Source organism: Halyomorpha halys, unplaced genomic scaffold (genome assembly GCF_000696795.3).
Source record: "Halyomorpha halys isolate HHAL.00 unplaced genomic scaffold, Hhal_1.1 Scaffold802.1, whole genome shotgun sequence".
Taxonomy (NCBI): Eukaryota; Metazoa; Arthropoda; class Insecta; order Hemiptera; family Pentatomidae; genus Halyomorpha; species Halyomorpha halys.
In genome coordinates this window covers 190,574-212,753 of record NW_027106006.1, presented here as the reverse complement: position 1 = coordinate 212,753, position 22,180 = coordinate 190,574, and the positions used below count along the sequence as shown (strand labels likewise).

Here is a 22,180-nt window from a genome sequence, read left to right as displayed (position 1 = left end):
TTCTCTCTCTGAATAAATAATAATATTAAATATATATATATATATATAAATAAAATAGAAAACAGCATTATAATTTCTCTCTCTGAATAAATAATAATATTAAAAAAATAATGTTGAGTTCAAAAATTTCCAATAAAAATTGTTAACATATTTTTAATATTATTAACATATATTAGTATTGTAAAAATGAAAATGTATTAAATAAATATTTTATATCTATATTTAGTACATGGATGACCAACATACTAATAAGAAAAGTATGTAATTATGATAAAAGACTTCTCACTATTAGACCTTGTGGAATTGCATTACTGGGAGAGTGATATTAATTTCGAATATCAACATCTCAGATGGTCGAGAGACTCATAATAAATTTCCTTTGTCCTTTTTTTTTTCTTCCGTTCTTGAGATTCCTCTTGTGATCTTAAAGTGGATGGCCCGTCATTTCTTTCTTTCGACGGAGATCAACCAACACCAATTGCAAAAGAAGAAATATTTTCTACTTTAATATTTCAAAATGTCTTTTGAATTTCCATCTCGTGATTAATCCCTTTCATCGTTCGGGTAGACTCGTTACCATTTCAATTGGTAGATGCTATTTTTTTTTTTTTTTCATATTTTCTTACTTATGAAAAGGCTGTATTATTAAATTATTTTCAACTTAATTCCAAGCACGTATGTAATTGTGTATTTAAATGGTACAAATATTTCCATTACCAAGACAACATTCACATTTGTTACATGTAAATATTCCTTAGAAAAGTCAATTTGTTAGTAATTTGAGTTTTTCAAAATAATGATTTTTTTCTTATACCTTTTTTCTTATTAAATTTATTTCTGTAGCTTGATTAAATTTTATTATATCATTATTATTTATTAATTATATTAAGCTAAAATATGTGGATGTAATGCTTTTTCTTTTACTTTTATTTATTTTCATTTAGAAAATTTAAAAAAATATTTTAAAAATCTTGAAATAATAAATAAAAATCCTGATTGTATTTAATCTCCTGTTATATTTGTACATGATATCAATTTTATTGCTAGATTTTTATTATAAGACAATTTGGAAGAAGATAGTTGACCGTTTGAAGTATATTGGAGGAAGATAGTCCGGGTAGTGGTCAATAAAGCTATCAAAATAGTTTTCTTTTACTATTTTGATACCTTTGTTGACCGCCACCCGAACTATCTCCCACCAATATAAGATAATTTATTTCAATCAATAGACTTTCTCTGGAATATTTTGTAAAAATACATTCGATGTTTTTCAATTTTTAATTATATCCACTTATTATGAGTTCTAAATGCCGGTACATGTAAATGCTCATTGTATAAATCTAAATGCGTAGTTTTGCAAGATATCATTAGAAGTTTTTTACTTGGTTTCAATCTTCTGGTTCCTAATTTCTCTTGTCTTGCTTTTTCCCCTGTAAACTTTTTATAACATAACTAACATTCTAATACGACAAATAAATAATTTATTTTAGATAGGAGGTGGGAGAACTATAACTATTTTTTCCGCAAAATATTAACAAAAACTCACTGAACTACCGTTTTTTATTTTTATTATTATTTTTTTTTAACCCCCTACTACCTCTTAAACTTGTAATGCAATTTCTTATTTTCGAATGATTAACCGTATAGTTAATATAGATATTTTTTTCTGAATGTTATCCTCTTCCCTGACAACAGATGAGTTAGAAGATATATATTTTATATGAGACCCTTTGACCAGTTGAGGTAAGATGCCAGCCTGTACCCGTTAAGTCTGGACTTTCTCAACTCTGGATCGCCTTCTTATACTGTATTTTTTTTATCTTCTCTTCTGAAATTGTGACATGTCGTACATTGACCAAAATATTCGCTATAAGTGCCTAATTCAAAGATAAGAAGTACGGCTTCCAAAAAGAGTGGGCGTTGGGGTTTTATAGGCACTTTAAATGTCGCTGGATCTAACAATCTTAAGTCTCCTGTTCCCGTTTTAAGTAAATGTTTCAAAAGTAATATAGAACCGTCACTAAGTCGGGGTTTAGTGGGGCGGGGTGACGGAAGGATTGTGTTTAGTTTGGAATAATTTCTCACGGTAATGGAAACTATATCCTTAGCTTTTACACCTCAACAACTGTTTTTTTCTTTTAATGTGAGATTATTTTCTTAGTAGCTAAAGGTTTTTAACATATATTGTGCAGACTCTTGAATAGTGTGATTTTTGTTTAAATTACTCTATACAATTAATTTTCGTTCCAAGTTATATAGTTAATTCGTATATTTTTTGGCGAAAGAAAAAACTGTAAGTTGTTGGTTTGGGAATGAGAAATAAAAGTATTTACAAGGGCCCTAACGACTGGCTAGGAGATTGATGAACGGCGTTAATAAAGGCGCGTTAGCTTCCGAGGTGAGAGCAGGGCGATCCAACCAGTGCCTCCTTAATCCATCAGCCCTTCCCCTCCCCTCGGGCCAATAACGTCACTTCCGAGAGCTTTCATTAGCCACCACTCCTGTTATATTGGCAGCACTGCTCCCTTTTCCGCCTTTTATAGTCCTATAGCTTGTCCAAGTCGTCTTGTCTACAGCGCAATGTTTGATTCTCTTGAGCCGACAAGAAAGGAGGACTAGAAGGACAAGCAATAAAGCTTTGGATGGGGAATCATGGAAGTCAGGAGGAGTAAGAAATGTTCACTCCTTGTGACTCTGATTTAGAGAATAAAATAAGATTTTCAATATAAAAACTAAGGCATCGATTGTGTGGTTTAATTGAAGTTTATGATTATGGTGTTTATTCAGTGGTAGGAATCCTTTAATCATACATGTTAATATAATTTTTTTTTTTTACATTTTCTTTCTTGACTTCTCCCCCCCCAACCTATCCTGTAAATATTTCTTTGAGTTTAAACCTACCTATATTCATACGTTGGTTGATTCTAGTGAAAATCGAATTCTTCTCCTGTACATGCACTGACTCTCCTGTTCCACTGTACTATTAACCCCTTAACGTTCTTCAACATACTCCTTTCATCAGCAGCTTCGCGGCCGGTCGTGTTCTCCAGATCGTGGAGAGACCCCGAAGAGGAGAGAGTGGAACCCCGCGGAATGCCAAGAGTGTGGGAGTGTTAAATAGTTGGAGGAGGGTACACGGCTCCCGGTCACGTAGCCATTGTGTCCTCTCCCAGCAGCTTGTTAATGGCTTATATGTAAATGGTGATCACGACTCCATCTTCGGGTTGCCCTCACCGTCCTCCACTTCTGCGGCCCTCTGGTAGTTCTTGGACTTCTGCCGTCCTTCGAGTAGCCTAGAGAATATGATCTGTGATATAACAAAAAAAATAAAAATAAGAGATCAAAGTATCTCAAATCGCTTATTTTACAATCTACATATTTTAAACTAGGATTCAATCTCTTTGATTTTTTATAATCTTTGAGTCTGTGGCATATTCTTGTAATGTAAATGTATTGTAGGATAATAAAACCGAAAAAAGATTGTTTAATTATACAATTTAAACTTTTCATGTTTCACTGTGCGTAGAAATACTAAAAAAATAACCCATTAAGTTTTAATCACGTTCCGAAGTACTTTCATTAGTCAGTTTACAATTGTGCAAGCAAAACATTACGCCATCATATTTTGAATTAATCTCGTTAAAACGTTAGGCACCGTAGTTTAAAGTTTACAAATGTAAACTAGAGTATCGGAAAAAAAATTGGAGCTGAATAGATGCATGTATCATTAGATCATAGTTCAGTCAAACTGTTCTGCTGTTGAGTGGCGTTAGTAAAGGAGATTTATAGGAAAGGAAAGTGTTATAAGTCAAAAATGGTTAAGATGGGTTGTGTTTTACAAACCACAGAAAATTTTAAAGTTGGCATTGTGCTTACCAAAATATCTGTCGTTATTAAACATTTAATTTAAAGTAAAAAAAAAAACTATTGGCTATCGTTGCCCTCTTAACTATTTAGTTATTGACTTTTTATATTGATCATTGTTAAATATATGTATTAATTGAAATAAGTGAAAGGATGATATGTTAATCGTGATAATTATTACTAACGATAATGAAATGATAATTTATGATTGATGATGATAATAAATATAAGAATTAAAGATAATTATTTTATAATCAAGAGAAAAACCAATTTAATTTAAAACCAATAATAATAAGAGATCAATTAGTTTCATATCAGAGTAAATAGTCTGAGTGTTTTAATTAACTCAATAGTTCATGTTTTATGAACTTCATTGTTGCCAAAGTCGAAAGAGTTTATTTAATGGTCTGACAGTTTATTTGAAGATGAGGTTTATAAGGTTTATAATTTATAAGATAATGAACTTTAGTTTGATAGAATTTGTCATAATATTTTTGTTAAAACATAATAAATCTAATTTCGATCATATACAATTGTATATTAACTAATTAGCTAATTAACTAATTAGTTCTAATCACATTATACCTAATATTTATAAATGTTTTCCAAATTAAACATAGATATTCATTGATTGTCATAATGCACAGGTATAATGTGAATATGTTACAAAATTTCATTCTTCAATTATTTTAGGCATTTTAGTCAAAGGTTGTCAAATAAGATTATATATATCATAAATACCATTAATATTAATTTAGGACACAAAGGTTGATTAATAGTTAATACCAGCTTTACGGAACAAATACCCCACTGTACAACGTGGTTTGTTTAGCTGAAGAATGTTAACGTCATAAAATGCTCTATCGCCAAGGCTATACTATATAATGTCTAAGGACATATATCACTCTAATAAGTATCAGCTTGTTGCCATATAGTCTGTATTTCCATAAGACTATTTTATGTAAGTATAATAGCTTCAATAAAACTTTTATAACAAACTCATTTGTCGTTTTAGGGAAGCAAATACAGAAAGCATTCTTAATAGCTGTCCTAACAGTTATGTAAGAGGAGAGACGTTCTATTAAGAAAGGGGCAACAATCAGCGGGGAAAGTTTTTGCTAAGTCGACAAGTTACAAATTAATTCGACCGCGAACCCCCTAGAGTTTGTGCCGGCAACTTGTCCGTGAGAAGTTATTGCGACTAGTTCCTCGACTCCTGACCTTCCACGCTAGGGGACTCTCTCGAGTCGCTGATTAAATAACTCACTGGAAGCACCCTCTTTTCAGCTCCGGATGTCAAGATTAAAATAATTAATTTTAACTTAAACTTAGTTTATGTAATTTGTTTTATTCTGTCCATAAATTGGTTTTTACTGTCGTAAATTTGTTGTATATCTTAGTTATAAGAATCACAGACGGTAGAGGGAGTAATCGCCTGAATCCAGTATGGGGTGTACGGTTTAATTTTTCGGTTAGCTAGGAATGGATTATTCGTGGCCAAGCACTTCCCCTCAAAATGAGCATGGTCTGTTACTTTTGAAAATGATTTACTGGATAAAACCGAAACGTTTTCTGACTTTACATCCTTCCAATTACTCTGAATTTTAGAAAAATTATTGGTAGCTACTTCAAATGAAGTTTTTTTTAAGAAGTGACCATTACGATGAGACGGACATTACCTGTAGTACAACTCAATAACTATCCGAACAGCCATCGCTCCCTTCCGATACATCAATTTATGATATCAAAAGAATGTTATATATCTTCGGATATGGATTAAACGGTAGAACCCTCGGCTATTACAAACCACCAACCCTTGAACTCACCGTGCTTTCAGATCCAAGTCATTTCTTCCTCAGGTAACGACGTCACAGAGACAATTTAGTCTTCATCGAAAGAGATCGCGTGTGATAAGGAGCCCTTGGACAGACACACTCCTCAGACCCTCGCAGCCTGGTTAATTCTATCTCGTGCAATTTAAATTACACTCCTATCTAAATTAATAATCTCCGTTCTTATCCTCATACCGTCGGGGAAAAACCTCTCTCGCCATTACGAATGTCCGCCGACTCGTTAAGACCTTTCTGTATCTCGTAATCGAGATATAGTCCTTTTTTCTTTTTATAGTTCTTCGCCTTATCTCGGCTACCTTGTTTTATGGCAGTGGGTTGAGGTGTTTATGTCGTGTTTTATCGGCTGTTAAAACAGGTCCCAGTTGTTGTTGGGTCGAATTGTTAAAAAAAAAAAAATGAACTGTTGTTATAATTGGAAAAGATTTAATCTGGTATCGTCAAACACTTGAAGATTTACCGAAACAAAGATAGTACGTTATTTATAAACGACGGGCTACTAAATAAAAAAACTGAAGTGTTTCCTCCACATATATTATAGGATGTAATATATTGAGAGGATAACATACTCATATATAACATAAAAATAAATAAACTCACCTGCCGTTAAATTGCTATTCTTTACAAATATATAACTGTAACAAAACAATATATTTGTTTTTGCATATGTTGAATTAAATGATTTATTTAATTTTCCAATAATGAATATTATTTTATATATAGAGAAACGTTTTTTTAATTTATGATTTTCCTTTTCTAATGTTGAATTTTGACTTTAGCAAAATAATTAAATTAAAAAATACATATCATCAACCAAATACATCGATCAGTATTACTTCGAAATTACTATTGGATAGGTTAATGATTACTTACATTCAATTAAAAACTTTATATATTTTAGTGAGCGAACTGCACAATGTTTATAGTAAAGGAACTTTTATTATTTGTATATACATTTAAATGTTGATATTTGTATATATATTTGCTAAAAAAAAAATTTAAAAACCTAAAGTAGTGAACAGAGTCATAAAAACTTGTTACTACGACTTACGTTCGCATTGAACAAGAATTTTTTGAAATATAGGCAAATACATCTTGTGCATGTGTAATCGAAAGCAGTGGTTGGATTTTTTTTAACACAGGAAACCTCTTCGTTCCAAACCATACAATCCCTGAAACGGTTTGGTGTCCGCTATATGGATTTGACTACAGACACGGAACCTGATTTGTTTCTTCATCCCTTAAAGATAATATGAAAAGTAGAAATTTTGGATTCTAAAGACAATTCTGCTTGTTTCCAAAGTTTCACTACCGATTCGTTGGCAGTGCAAGTGAAAAATATATACTTAGAGCAGCTACCCAAACATATTTTTTTAAATTTTAATTGCAATTGTTATAATATAAAAATAATGATAAATAGTGTAATGATATTACATGCTCATTTCTAGCAAATTATACACACTGATTTATTTCTTAAAGGACACAGAAGGAATACATTCAAAGAGTCACAAGAAAAAAAAAAACTGACTGAATTATTACACTGTTCAATGAATAAAAACAGGTTGGAATAAAGAATGAATAAAAAATTGGATGACTAAATCAGGCGTGGACGTTGTACATTCGGTCCATTTAGCATTGACTGCCCAATGGTCGGCCCCCCTTTTTCCGCATAGATTTCTATCCTGTACGATCATTCTTTCTTGACAATGGCTTTGACATGTAAATCTACTTCGTCTTAAATATCACATGCTAGTCATAATACAGTAATATTTGATATTTTATTATATTATTTGTATACAACGAGAATGTTAGGCAAAAACGTTACATGATTTGTGTACATGCGTATATAAAATATTTTAGTACATTTTTATATATTTAACTAAATCTGGAAACTTATGTACAACTTGAGTATTCAGTATATCTACATAAAAATATTTTTGTATTTATTTATGGCTCTTATAAGACAGCTATACATAATCCAATTTTTCAAAAATCAATATTAATCACTTCCCCATTTGTTAATATTGGATCTTATGAAAAAAGTTTAAACATTACTGACGTAATATATTGATAATTTTGATTTTCTAGTTCTTACAATATATTTATGGATAAGATCCATGGTGTCAGTTTTAATCTTTATATTTCGTTATATATTTTTAGTTACCTATGTATATGATAATCATCATAGAAAAACACGAAAAGCTAATTTTTCTATTGTCATTGTTGTTGTTGTTTTTACTCTCATTTACATACATATAATTAATTTATTAATAATCGTTGAGATCGTGAACAATTTCGAATTCCAGTTTAGAACAGAAATATATGTTTTGAGGACCCCTAAGTCAAAATCACCAGGTTTCCCATATTTGAAACTGAAATTACTTATTTTAGGTGAGTATGTATATGCCTTGTTTGTGACAGCAAAGTTGTCGTTAAAATCGACTAATTATAAAATGCCACTCAAAAATAGCTCTAATGAATTTGTTTAAAATCGGTATGCCAATTATTTTTATTCAATTATTGAAATAGTGTGGGAGGGCTTGAATGCGGATTTAAAAAAAAAACTTCATGTAAAGTGCCTTTCATTTTGTTTATTTAAAATAATTATCTATCTCACATACACACACACATGAAAATGTGTAAACATAAATTATGAAAGGATTGGATAATTAACTTAAGGAGATAAGAGGACAAATGTTTTTGTCATCCAAAGATTTTGAAAAAATAATATTTAACATCTTTGAATATAACGGAGAATGACGAGATAGACATAAATAAATGTTTTAACATGTTTAACTGGCAGACGCCTGCGCAAGAGGTTTTCCGTTTCGGCAGTCTGATAACAGTTACTTGTCACCACATTTATTAAATAAATACCTTGTAATGTCACTGAATCTATATTCTAGCATTCCAGTTGACAGGATAACTTCATCAAATCATTCCTAGTATTTCAATATTGATTCTATAACAATCAAGCATTGAATGAATGAACAGATCAGTTAATGAACATATTTTAATTTTTTTTTTGTTAAATGCTATAATTTGGTTTTTCTGCTATAGTTTCTGTTCTGAAACTTGCGATGACTAATTTCAAACCTAAGTGGGCGCTATAGCAAGTGAATTTTGGGTGATAAGCTAACTGCACCAAATTTCTTTTCTATATCTGATGTCTTAAAAGGATTGAAATCTATTCCATCAAAGGTCAAAGTTACATACATTGCGAATTGCTAAAATTAGGACACATTGCCTATAATGTATTTTTATAATATCATAAAATTAAGAAATGATGAAGTAATTAATATGTATTTTTCATAAACAGGCGTTATTATGGATAAGAGTAAGTAGATGATAAGAGCCATTTAATATTATAAAATGAAATATTTTTAAAAAACAATGTTTCGAAAAATTGTAACAATAAACTAGTAATCACTAGAATTTATTTCAATGTATTTATTGTATAATTTATAAATATTTCAATATATTCCTGTGAATAAAATAATGAACTATTCGTAAGTAACTATGTAATGAAAATTAAATAAACCTTCCAAAAATTTAAATGCATTGTTAAAAGTAAATAAATCACACGATACAATGTAGTTATATAATGGAATTTGTAAATATGTATATATTTATATGTACAAGATTAGTACGATTACTGTGCTAAAAACACCAGCACATTTTTTATGAAATTAAAAAGTTTTAAAACTTAAAACGTTTTTCATTTCTCTCAAAACAGACTCATACTCTTTTAATTAAACTAAGGCCGTTTCTAGCCTTTATAAGCAGTGAAATAAAGTGTAATATCAACTTCATTTTGTATTATTATTTTTTTAATTATAGTGAAATAGACTTTTTACAACACTTGTGAGGCATTTCAGTTTAAGCGGATGGTCAGTAAAACAACGATGTCAGCGAGGAATATCTGCCTTTGATGACAGTCCTGCAAAAGTAAATGCCAGGACAAATTGAATCCTGCCGTATATTTTATTATCCTTTGATAGCGTGTCCTTTTTAATTACTTTCCTGGTACAAAAGTTTTAAGACAGAAGGTTTCCTGTATTCCTTTCTTACTTCAATGGATCATTTATGAATTTATTTCTACGGTTATTAATTTTAAAAACATGAAATAAATTATGACTCATCAGTTGGAGGATAAAGGTTTTGAAAAGTTAATTATATAATAATATAATATAATATGAATGGAAAGAAATACTAACGGCAAAGATTTCACTCATCCTTAATTATTTGTATTCTACTTTTCTTTATTGTAAAGACCGTATTTCTATAAAATACCATTTAGTTGTTTTTTTTATTAGATATCCGAAAATCAATCCAAATTAAACCCTATTTTTATTTTAATTAAAACATTTCGTATGAACGTATTGTTTCATCAATACCGAAGGTAGTCATTTGTAATCATGAAGTGAATGGATATGTTCACTCACATTTTACATTTTAAACATCAAGGAACAAAACTTTATACCGTGTTACTTTATATCCTAATATATTTTTTTAATTACAGCTTAAGTCAAGATATGTTATAAATTAGAATTTTACTTTTTATTTATTGGTTAATTTGTGCATAAGATCAGTTCATTACTAGCAACCTGCTAATTGATTTTTTTTTTAATTCTGTTTTATTTAATTTAGAAAAAACTTTTCCCCACTTTTTTTTCCTTTGACGACTACCTTCCAAATATCTGTGAGTTCATTATGATAAAGACTTCTACTGACCACACCCTGAAGGGAGAATGCTTTCTTAAGTACCGGGCCCATCAGTGAGCTCCGATGCTCCCTCCCATCCGGATATCCAGTTGCTAACATGGGTATCTGTATCCCGTACTTGCGACTCTTCCGAAGTTTTCCCAGATCCCGAAGAAATCCAATCGTAAAGTTTATCCCCTGCCCGACTGTCCGGAGGCGATCCGAAATCACTTTACCATCCTTCTTCGTCTCTGACCTATTTCTGTGGTTCCTGATGGACTTTTATTCATGGCGAGTCACTTGTTATTCATAACATTTCTTTCGTGGATTTTTTTTTCTAGAAGTTCTTTATTCCGGATCTGATCGGGGTAAATGTTACGCTGTGACCTAATGACATATAAAGGGCAGTGTGAAACAGGGGTGGGCAATTAGAAGTGACTTTATTTGTCGACTAATTAATTTTATTTTTAGAACTTTAGTAGATTACAATAAACTACAATAATACACATAAATATAGAAAATCTATGTATAAAGCAAATGTTCCATTAACTCTTATCAAATTATATCATTGTTCACGGTTCTGAACTAAAAAGGGTACATTAGTGTAAAAAAGTCTATATTCCATTAAAAATATATTTTATTAAGATAAGATATAGTTTTTTATTACAATATATAAGCAACCTAGATTTCAAGTTTTTTTTTTTTTTTTTAAGAGAATTTAAACTAATTCATACTTTATTTGAACTAATATTTTTTTGCTGATGAAACTCCTGCATTTCGAAAATCTGCTGTAAGAACAGAAATAAATTTATAGGATTTCTGAATAAGTTATATTTCGAATTTTATCTACCGTTGATAATAAGATGATTTTATGTTTTTAAAAATTTATCTTTTTTTCTTTTTCTAAGCCGTTATGGCTCTTCCTCCTTTTGAACTCTGGCAGCTTTAACAACAAGCTTCCACTTTTATGAATTTGTACTAATTATTTATGGTTCAAAAGGTTATAAAACCTTTACAAAATAATTAACTAAAATATAAGTTTTGTAAACGGTAAATCAACCACAAACAGAATTTTTCAAGTCTTTTGATTTTTCTTTAATCCTGTACATTTTCACAGATGTACATGGCAGCTACACGAACCACAACTGACAAATGGATTTCTTGCTAGAAACCAAGAACTTGACTTTTTATTAACAAATTTGAGGGATTTTTCCCGCATTGTCGTTTTTTATGCCTGTGCAGTACTACCTGTTTTGTTTTTGACAGAATTCGTTTGTTTTGTTTTTTGTAACCCGCTTCCTAGATATTTCTGACATACAAGTGGTAGCTGTATGTAACCGACCAATATTCACAATGTGGGAGGAAGTGGGCCGGGTCATGTTTTTATTCCGTGGGACCGCTACGAAATAAAAGTCAACCCCCTTGGCAAGATTCAAACCAGCACCGTTGCAGTTGCAAGGCTGCTAAAAAAAACGCGTTGACTTTTTTGGCTAGTAATGGGCCAATCAGTACAATCCTATACCCTTATTATGGAGTGCAGGTCTAACTCATTTTTCATAAAGAAAGGGCACCAATTACGCATGTATATATTTAGATATGTATAAATATTGTTATTTATCTGTTTAATAAAGGAAGTAAGAAAAAAAATCATAATTAAATTTCGAAAATTCAATATTTTTTTTACGAAGGAGCTTTTCTTTGTCGGAAGTATTGTTTATTATTACAGGCTATTACGAAATTTCAAAACAATCTTATTTAAAATAATTTTAAAAGAAGAGGTTCTTTGTAGGAGGATATTAAAATAGAAACTATAAAGGAGAGATGTTCTATTAAACAGAAAGGAGAGTGGAGAGCCCTCTTTGTTTTCGATGGGAAATAATTTGCCCGGAACCTGTGGAATTTTAGTGGTCCATAAAGGAAGAAGTTTTTAATGTCTGTTATGGCGGCTTAGAGCCGAGATAAAATATTTGGTTGGGGGGCTCCGAGTCGATAAAAGCTCTCAGCGGGGCGCTATAATAAAAGTGTAGTTTCGACTCGCTCTATCGAAGGCAGTATCGGATTCAATTAGTCGGTCGCCATTATTATTATTTTTTATTTTACTGTCAGTCCGATATAATAATGATGGCCGTTAAGAATTTTTATGACCACCTATGTTCCCTACCCCAAGGAGTACAGGGATTTGATATAAATGGCCGATAAAGGAAATGGGTTATTTATGGATATTTGAGGTCCATTAATCTAATGGCAGTTAGAAAATATAATAACTTCTTCAATTATATAATTAATTCCCCTTAATCACTTTATTTATTTATTTCCTCTTTTTTAGTCCTGTAGAACAAATGTTTAGTTCGTTATACTAAAATTAGTGTTATTTATCAGCTGTACTTGCTTGATAGTTTGTTTAGACAGACAGTGATAATTGAAAATAAATAAGTATATGACCCTAACTATAAGAAATTAGAGGCCATACAAAACATATACATGAGAACAGTAAAGGACTTTACTCGGTACACAAGAATTTCAAGCATGTTTTCTGACTTACAGCTCCTCACGGTTAGAAAAGTACACATCCTTACTTGCCGAAATTACTCCTATGAGTATTTCTGACAACCCGTTTATACAAAAAATGGGAGACTACGACAAGACATCACCTAAAAGATACACCCATTATGTTACCAAACACGTCGCTGTTCCAGTTCAAGAATATAACATCAAAAAATCGTTATTTTTTTATAATTATATCCCATGTAATCTTAGCAATGTGGGTAAGTTCTATACAGTAATATCATGGTAAAATATACGTCATAATATCTAAAAAAAATTGAAAATATCACAGTCTTGAACTGTATAGATCTTACCCTTATAGCTAAGATTAATTGTATATCTCAAAATAACTATTTTTTAATTTTTTTTTTATTTAGATATTACACTTTTGAACAGCGACAACGATATAATTATAGACAAAAATTGAAATTTAAATTGAAAAAAATTGTTTTTTACATATATTTTATTTTTTATCCAAATGAATTAATTTTTCTTTTTCATTCTTATCTATAATTTATGTTTATTAAACAGGCCAATAAAGGCTTTTTTAATTTCTTCCACTAATTTTGTATGTTTTTAGAATTTTTCTTTTCTTTAAAATTAAAAATATTGATAAAAAGGAAATTCAAAGCACCTCACTATATCATCCTAAAGCTACTTGCGCCTTAACATGTTAACTACTATATAAAAAAGTTATGATCATAAATAATCATTATTTTTTATCTATATTCATTTAGGTAACAATCTTATTATTAGCATATTTTTAACTATTATCGCACATTTCCGATTCTTATTAGTTGCTTAGCTATAATTTGGCCTAATCGTTACATGTTGAAAATAAATAAATAAAATATGAATTTCATTATATTTTTATACGGCTGATGCATAACGAATTATTATATGAAATATCTATAAATAAATATTATCTAGATATAAGATCTCTAATCAAGAACTGTTCATTGTAAATTAGCAAAAAAGAAATGATACAATTCCGTCGCGTACTAATAAAGCTATTCTTGTAAATGGATCAACCTATTGCGCTGTCGGACAGGCTGAAGGCTGTCGGAATATTAACTGTAACCGAAAAAAAGGGTTACTACTATCCGAGGGGATGTTGTGGGGAGATCAGCATCTTAACTGTATTATATTAACTCATCACCGATTGGATTCCTCTGTAAGCTCTCACTTTGGTGATTGATACCCTTTTCATAAACCTTGGTGTCCCTCAAGGAGATTATGTTCAGATTAGGCTATAAAATGAATTTTGTAAATTTAGAAAATTTTCTTTTAAACGGGCTACAAAAATATTTCCTCAATCTCTCTTGGTGAGGAAAAAATTGTTTAGAAAGAAATATCAGATCAGATTTTTGATTTGTTAATTTCAAAAATTGTTTTTAAATTAAAAAGGGCCGACTTACTGAAAAAATGTAATAGTTTAAGTATATAACAATTTATACCCCTTTATTCCGTTTCTTATATTCTCTTTTCTTCTGAATTAGTTTCCATAATGTCTGGTGTTGAATTACGGGGATTCATATCACATAAAACCCCATCATATCACATAAATCAATAAGAAACCTAAGACGAAGATCGAAGTTTTCTTAATTCTTATAACAAGAATATAAGCGATGCAAAATATTTAAATAATCATATTTAAAAATAAATCCACTGCTCTTCATTATCTCAAAAATGCGATACCTTCATAATCGATTGGCGCCGTCATGTTTTTAGTTGATTTTAATTAAATTTTAGTCTTATTTATATTGTTATTTAGTTGCTTCTGCATCTTTGTTGGTATTTGCTAGCATTCAACGAAATACAAAGTACTTTAGAAGTTCAAAATTTATTCACCCTCAGAAAAGTTTTATTAAAGAATGATTTCTTTCTTTGTAAGCTGCTACTGTAACGACAAATCCAAAGTTTAAATTTTATTTGATAGCTCCGCTACGATAAACCAAAAATGACAGTTGTGGTTCGTAATTGCTTTCATTAAAATAAAATGGTTTTTGAGGATAATGTAAAAATATAACATAACGACTTTAAAAGAGCTGAATATAATTGAGTTTTTTTCCTGATAAAACATACTTTATGGGCTGAAAATTTGGAGCACTTTAAGTAATTTTACACTGTTTCTTGATCAATTTTAATACCATCTTAAATATTTTCGTTAGTTCTGTAATAAAAAAAGTCTTCTACCATTTTTGATGCCTCATATTCTTTTTTTATTACCCCCAACCTAGTCATATCTGACATACGGGGGGAGGGTTTGTCTACAGGTTACCGCCCTATTCTAACTATGGTTAGGGGACCAAGTTTCCATTTCCATGGGGCCACCACTGAAATAAAAGTCGATTCCCCAGGCCGGATTCGAACCGGTACCGTTGCAGATACGAGCTAGTCAAAGTTGGTGCTTTAACTTGCTTGACTACGAACGGACTGATGCCGTTATTCAATTAATAATTTGATGAAATTTATTCATGATCTTGCAGTTGTATTTAAATGTTAACTCATTCCAGGTGTCCCAATATCTATATTCAACCCTTCTTAAGCTCTACTAATGTGTGTAACTTTAGATTCGCTGGGTCGAAACTAGTTGTTTTTTTACGGATTTGATAGAACAAAACCTTAAGATGATTCCATATGGTGGCCCTTATTTTATCTGATGCGTCTTGAAGCCATAAATTACCAAAAACAACAACCAATTTTTTACGGTATTTAAATATTTAAGTGTAAACAGTGAGGAAAATCGGACAAACTGTAAAAATCCTTCAACATAATTTGGATTCCCTGGGGGGGCCAAAGATATTTAAATGCATATCGTGATGTAGGTTCAAAAATAGTTAAGCCTTGAGGGAAGAGGAATGATCTTTCCCATATTGCTTCTTATTTAATTGGTCCCTTAATTTCACCTCGAATCTTTAGATTGAAAATACAATATGGTGATTGATTTATCAGTCTATTGCTTTCGTGAATTCCCAGAAACCATGATTTTCTGTTTCGGCTACACCATTAATCAGACTAATTATAGCTCCATCGATACTAACACGATCCGACGGAGATATAAGATAAAAAATTGCTCTGCCCCTGAGGAAGTTAATTCAATCTCAGCAGTTTGTGATTAAGCGTGGCACGAGATTTTCCTAACGACTAGGGCTGACACGCACAGCTTGGTATCGCTGAGATATTAGCCTAACTCCATCGACAAGGTCCCTTCAGCTATCTCTGAAAGCCCGCGATGACTGATCCTCCAAAACTGGAAGAGGCAGCGATAAAGGAAAAATAGCTGGGAAGCACAATGGCCGACAAAGCTGCGAGTCCTTCGTGGCTGGAAATGAGTTTTCTTTATGAAGAAAATGACGGCAACTCCATATATCAACCCTCTGTTGAGCTTTTCTTCATTTTCTTCATCTACAGCCTTCTTCGTCTCCTTCTGTATTAGCCCTTAATAATTGTTTTCCTACTGTCTTGTTTGGTTTTTTCTTATTCTAACTCTCAGAAATCCTTCCATATGGCTTTGCGGAATGTAATAATGTTTCACTTGATAAGTAATATATCATATACTCTAATACCAGCAAATTCTGTTTGTTTGCCTGTAAAATGTATCTCAAAAATTTCTATTTTTGTCGAAAATGAATACAAACTTTTAGAATTAGGGTTTTCCAGCCTCGGGTGCTATTTTGCAGGAAAACAAACAGAATACCTCTTACAGTAAAAAAAATCGTATCTTGGATAATATGGTGATATCTCATAACTCCAAACCAAAACCTCAATGTCATTTAAAAGACATACAAATTACGACTGAGTTCCTGAGACATCCCAAAATAATAAAACGATAGTTGAGACAAGATGTCCCTAAAATGATACTTTGAGTTCTTTATTATTTTTAACAAATATTTGTGATTCTTCTTGTCTTACGATTAAGTGTGGAAATGTATCATAAATAATATATTAGGTGAATTCGGTTAAAATTACAATGTTTTTCATTATATTTTATTCATTCGAAACGGATAACTACGAATGACCAATTCAAATATAATGAATAACTTTAAGGTTGTCCAAATAACCTTCACGTTATTATTACGTTCATAGATGAAACTATTGTTTGGATACGAATGATTATTCGTCGAAAAATGTTTTTGAATTAATTCCTAACTGCTCTAGTGAAGAAATTACATCGTTTGCCTTATCATATTCTTACCACGAGGCCATTTAAATATTTTTAAATTCGTCTCTACTTTCAATATATGTTTTTTATGGAGAATTATTTTTTAATTAGATTTACAAATCTATTGACTTTTCTGCACTCTATTTTGTGTCTATCATTCGATTACGTATCTTTAGGTCTATCTTATATATTTTTAGATGGTCACTAGGGATCAACCCCATGTAACAAACCTTCCTTCTCCCTTCAGCTATGACGGTTGGAAGCAAACGTAAACACAAGACTGATCGGCGATTCAGTAGGGGAAGATACGAACCCTTGTGATGTAACGTGGCCCTGAGTAGAGGACAAAAAACCGAAACAACCCTCCGGCTGACAGAAGTGGCCACAAAGGAGTCCTGCAATTTATGGACCATAAGTCAATGGCAGGACACTTTATGTGCTAATGTCCTTTCATATTCAGATACTAATGTCTCCGAGGCCCCAAACACCAGGCATTAGGTGATTTTTAATTGCTTCTCGGCTATTCCAAGGGGAGCTCTTATCGTTTAGCAACCAAATGGCTCCGGATTATACGCCTCTTTTGCCTAATACGATGTTGTTACAGCAGTTATTGTTATCTATACAAAGTGAATTCTTATCAATTCTTTTGTCATATAGTACAGGTCATCCTCTTTTGCATATTACTAATCATATATTTAAAATTGCATATAGATTACCAAGCTCATCAATCGAAAACAAAAAAACTCGTGGGCTGGTCACTCTTTCGATGTTTTTAAATTCAACAGCCCTGATTAGGCCCTGCAGAGTGGAGCGAAACCTCGGCAAATCAATAGTTGTTAACTATTTGTTGTTCCTTTTTGACCGTACACCCGACCATCTCCTTTCTTTTTTGAAAAACAAAGTGAATCATATACATAATATGATCCCAAAAACCACAGGTCTCTAAAAAGATACATCCTCCACAACTCTCCACTGTTTACTCCCTCGATGTTTTTAAGCTCGACAGCCCTGTAAAGTGAGGTTAACGTCGACATAAGAATGAACGCTTTTGATCAAAACTTCTTTGAACTCAAAATAATTCCTCTGAATATACAATAAACTATATATCAACGTCTTGAACTCATTAATCCATCTTTTTTTAGTTTTTTTTTCTCGTCCAAATTTCATCTATAAATTTTATATAGAAATTTGGACAATTAATATTAAGGCAATTAATTTTATAAATTAAATTTGAACTAAGGGTTGTCCCCTACTTTATCTTTAAGTGGAGTGGATATGATATTTATAATGAAATTTTATAAATTAGCTTATCTTCTGTCTTTGGGTCCAAAAACCCAGAATCGCACTATCAGTATTTCTGGATGATTTTGTTAGAAAGCGCTCAGAAGAAAATTATGAATCATTTATAAGGACGGCCGCTGTTGAAGGTTGGTTTTAAAATAATTCCTTTCTTCTTTTTTTTTTTCAATTTTTTTAACCTCGTTCTACCTTGGTCCGCGACCGTTTTCTTTCCTATATCCATTTTTTGTTTAATTTTTATTCTTTTGCATAAAAGGCTTTTAAAGCAACAAGGAGCCGAAGATTACAGAGCATATTCATTCATTTTAACAAGGAATTAATACGCCGACAGAATATTTTGAAAAAGCTTTGCATTTGAAATTTTCAGTCTATAGGAAATTGTTTGAAAAGGCTTTCTTAAGCGACTAATATGAATTTTAAAAAGAGAACACTAGCAGGATAGTCAATTGAAGTTTTTATTATTAGTACTAAGTCTAATACCCTAGAAAAACTATGAAATTTTATGAAGAACCAACTGGTGATTTTTCAAAGCACTTTTCAGAGCACGGTTCTTAAAACGTTAATAATAACTTCAAGATTCTCTCCAAACTTTACGTTAAATAAAAAATGTAGTTAGAAGGTTTGGAAATTAAAGTAAATTTGAAACTTAGATATTGGGCACTTAATGGAATCTATATATCTCAAATATAAAAGAAATTTCAAAAAAGAAATCACATAAACAATAATAGTAAAAAATATTTTAAAAAATCATTATCCCCTAAACTAAGAATAATCTTAATAACGAAATTGGAGGAATTCATTTTTTTTGTTCTATTATCACACACTAATTATTTTCTGAACTCCTATTTTTTAAATATTATATTACCCAATTTTTTTACATTTATATTTTATATTATATGGTATTTTCTAGTTTTTGAACTATTCCAGTTCCAACTTTTAGTAGCCCTATATACTTAAAGTATATCCTAGCAAGGCTGTCAGTGCCTTGTCATTTGTAATTCCTTCTTTTTTCATTTTTCATTGACTTTTGTGGATCATAATGTTGTAAGAGATTCATTAAAAATTACATTATTTTATTATATCATATAATATAAAAAATATATTATATGTTCATTTCTTGGAGATTAGGTACTGAATAAAAAAAACACAAACTTTTTTTGTTTCTCTGCTAACTATTTTTATTTTGCTCCTATTGTACGTTTCAACCCTTAGGCACAATTATCAAGAAGACCTTGAGTTTTACATTTTATTCCAAGATAGACTAAAACAATTTAACTTGGACACAACAATTTTAATGTATCATAGTTAAAACATGGTATAATTGGTGATGGATAAAATGTTAGTTAAAAATGTGAATATTTTAAGGATCCCTTCTGGCCTAAGGGCCGAAACGTTGAAGAGCAATAAAGGATCAAAAGAAGTTTCTGCTTTAAAATAATAAAAAAATACGTTACGTTTAAAAGCAATGTTTCTTATTGTATTTCTAATAAATGCTAAAAAATATTCATTGTTAACAAACTTAGGTTTACGCTGTTTTACTTTTCTTTTAAATTTAATTGTGTCCGTTATCATTATTTATTATTGATCCCGAATCGCTTGTATGTTCGACTCAGGCGTAGGCAAAATGACTCCATAGTGCGTAGGTTTTAAATAATAAAATTTATCGCCACTGTAGGCGTGCTGGTATGTGAACTGTAGGATTTGAGACTATGATAGCTGACAGTTATCGTTGTAAAATCGCCGAACATATCCACATAAATCCTTGGAATAATACCGTGTTCCACTTATGGAACACCCTGGAAACCTCATACCGTTTCGTCCAATTCAAACTTCGGTTTTTGCAAATGTCGCACTGTGGACCGAATCGTCTAAAAAACGTGAAAAGTGTCTGTTTGTGTAATATTAAACCAACTATTTTAATATTACAAAACTAGCATTTAGGAAATACGTAAGACAATATTCATGTGTTCTTCATTTTCCTTATATAAAGATTATTAATATACTGATGAAAATAATATTGAGATATTTTGATATAGTTATTTAAAAGCTGGTATTACAATATACGTGGTAAAAACTTTGATCCGTCTACAGCAAGTCCTATTTTTGCTACAAAAAGTAGTACGAAATTTCAACCAAAACATAAATATCTGAATGAAGTATGAGAATGTTACATAAAAAGATATAGAGCTATAAAAATGGATATTATTTCATAAAGTTATAAAGTATAATTATATCCTATATCAAATGTATCCATACTTTAATAAAAAAAATCAAAATTAGCCAATAAAAATAAATCAGTAATGTATAAAGCAATACTTAACACATCTTAACTTATGCCTGCCCCATATGGAGTTTTACTAGTTCATATTTATGCTTTAAAAACATGTTAAAAAAAAACGTATAGCTATACTATACCTTTCTGATATTTGTATTATTTTTTTTTTTTTTTTTAATAATTTATTTATTGATATTTACAACTGTATACACATATATACAACAAGTAAATTTGCTGTAGGTGACATAGTGACATGATAAAAACATGTGGAGGTTCTACCCACTGATAGAACTCCAATAACATTTCTAGAGGAGAAGATCTCGAGGTCATCTTCTTTTCAGACGCCTAGGAGGCGTTTATTATTTATTATTATTAGGTAATGAAGGAGAAGCCAGGTTAGAAACAAGTGGATTTGGGTGGTTGAGAAGTTTATTATGGAAGGAACGGTATCTGGTTCTGGCCAAATCGGCAACATATGGAATATTGAGGTCCTGATGGATGACTTGATTTGTGACAAAGTAAGGAGCATTAAGGATTTTGGACTGTAAGGATTGGATTCTGGAGGAATTTTATGGTTTAGTGGAGCCCCAAAGGTCAACTCCGTATGTTCAGATAGGCCTTATAATAGTCATGTAGATCAGTCTTTTGTAATGGATTGGCAATTTAGACCGGTATTATTTCAAAATAACATTAATTTAATCTTAAATACATTTTTATTAAGTAAGTGACATCTCATTTGTTTTTTGTTAATGATTAATGCAGTTTTGGTATTATGTTTTGCAGATTTGCCTAAATAATGCTACATCTGAGGGAAGAAAAAGTTTTATTTTTTTTTAATTGGACGTATTTAAAATATATATAAGTTTTAGTTTCTCTACTGGTGTATCTCCTACAGACTGCCCCAAAGTTCGAATGGTTGAGGCAATGTACTTACATTTTAGGGTACGATCTATAGAATACGACCAATCGATATATTTATATGATCTAAAATGCTGCTGGACTTAACTATTGCAGCCTTAAGTGCTTTAGTTCAGCATCGGAATGAACTAGTTTGGTGTTAGTTTTATTCTTGAGTTAACCTTATCCAATATTTTTATTTGTTTTTGAAACTCACAAATAGGTTGGGATAGGCTTATATTAGAAATGTAAATATTAAAGTTAAACTCATGGTTCATTAATAGTCATAATTGAACTTAAATATGCATTAAGAAACCCGTGACATTTGCTGGAAATTGTTTTTGTTTAGTTTTATCCATGATTTTTTGTTCAAAAAACTCAGGAATCCATCTATGTTCAATAACGCCATGGTTTGATGATGAATGCCGGAAAAACATTAGTATAAAGAATAAAGCTCTAAAAGATTTTCAACGAAAACCGACAAAAGAAAACTTGATAAAATATAAAAAACAAAAATCTATAGTCAGAAACCTTATAAAGATTAAAAAGAAAAGATCCTGGACTTCATACGTAGAATCGATA

At 30.9% G+C, this 22,180-nt stretch overlaps 1 protein-coding gene and 1 long non-coding RNA gene across 4 annotated transcripts in view; one reads left to right on the top strand and one right to left on the bottom strand.

Annotated features, from left to right (window-relative positions):
• unc-5 overlaps positions 1-22,180 on the top strand; it is a 544,094-nt gene that overhangs the window by 484,303 nt on the left and 37,611 nt on the right. The window lies entirely within an intron of this gene.
• The window catches only part of LOC136797329 (uncharacterized), a 13,840-nt gene continuing 11,599 nt past the window's right edge, over positions 19,940-22,180 (bottom strand). Inside the window, exon 3 of the long non-coding RNA XR_010845171.1 lies at positions 19,940-20,294. This is a non-coding gene — a long non-coding RNA (uncharacterized lncRNA). The remainder of the gene's footprint in view (positions 20,295-22,180) is intronic.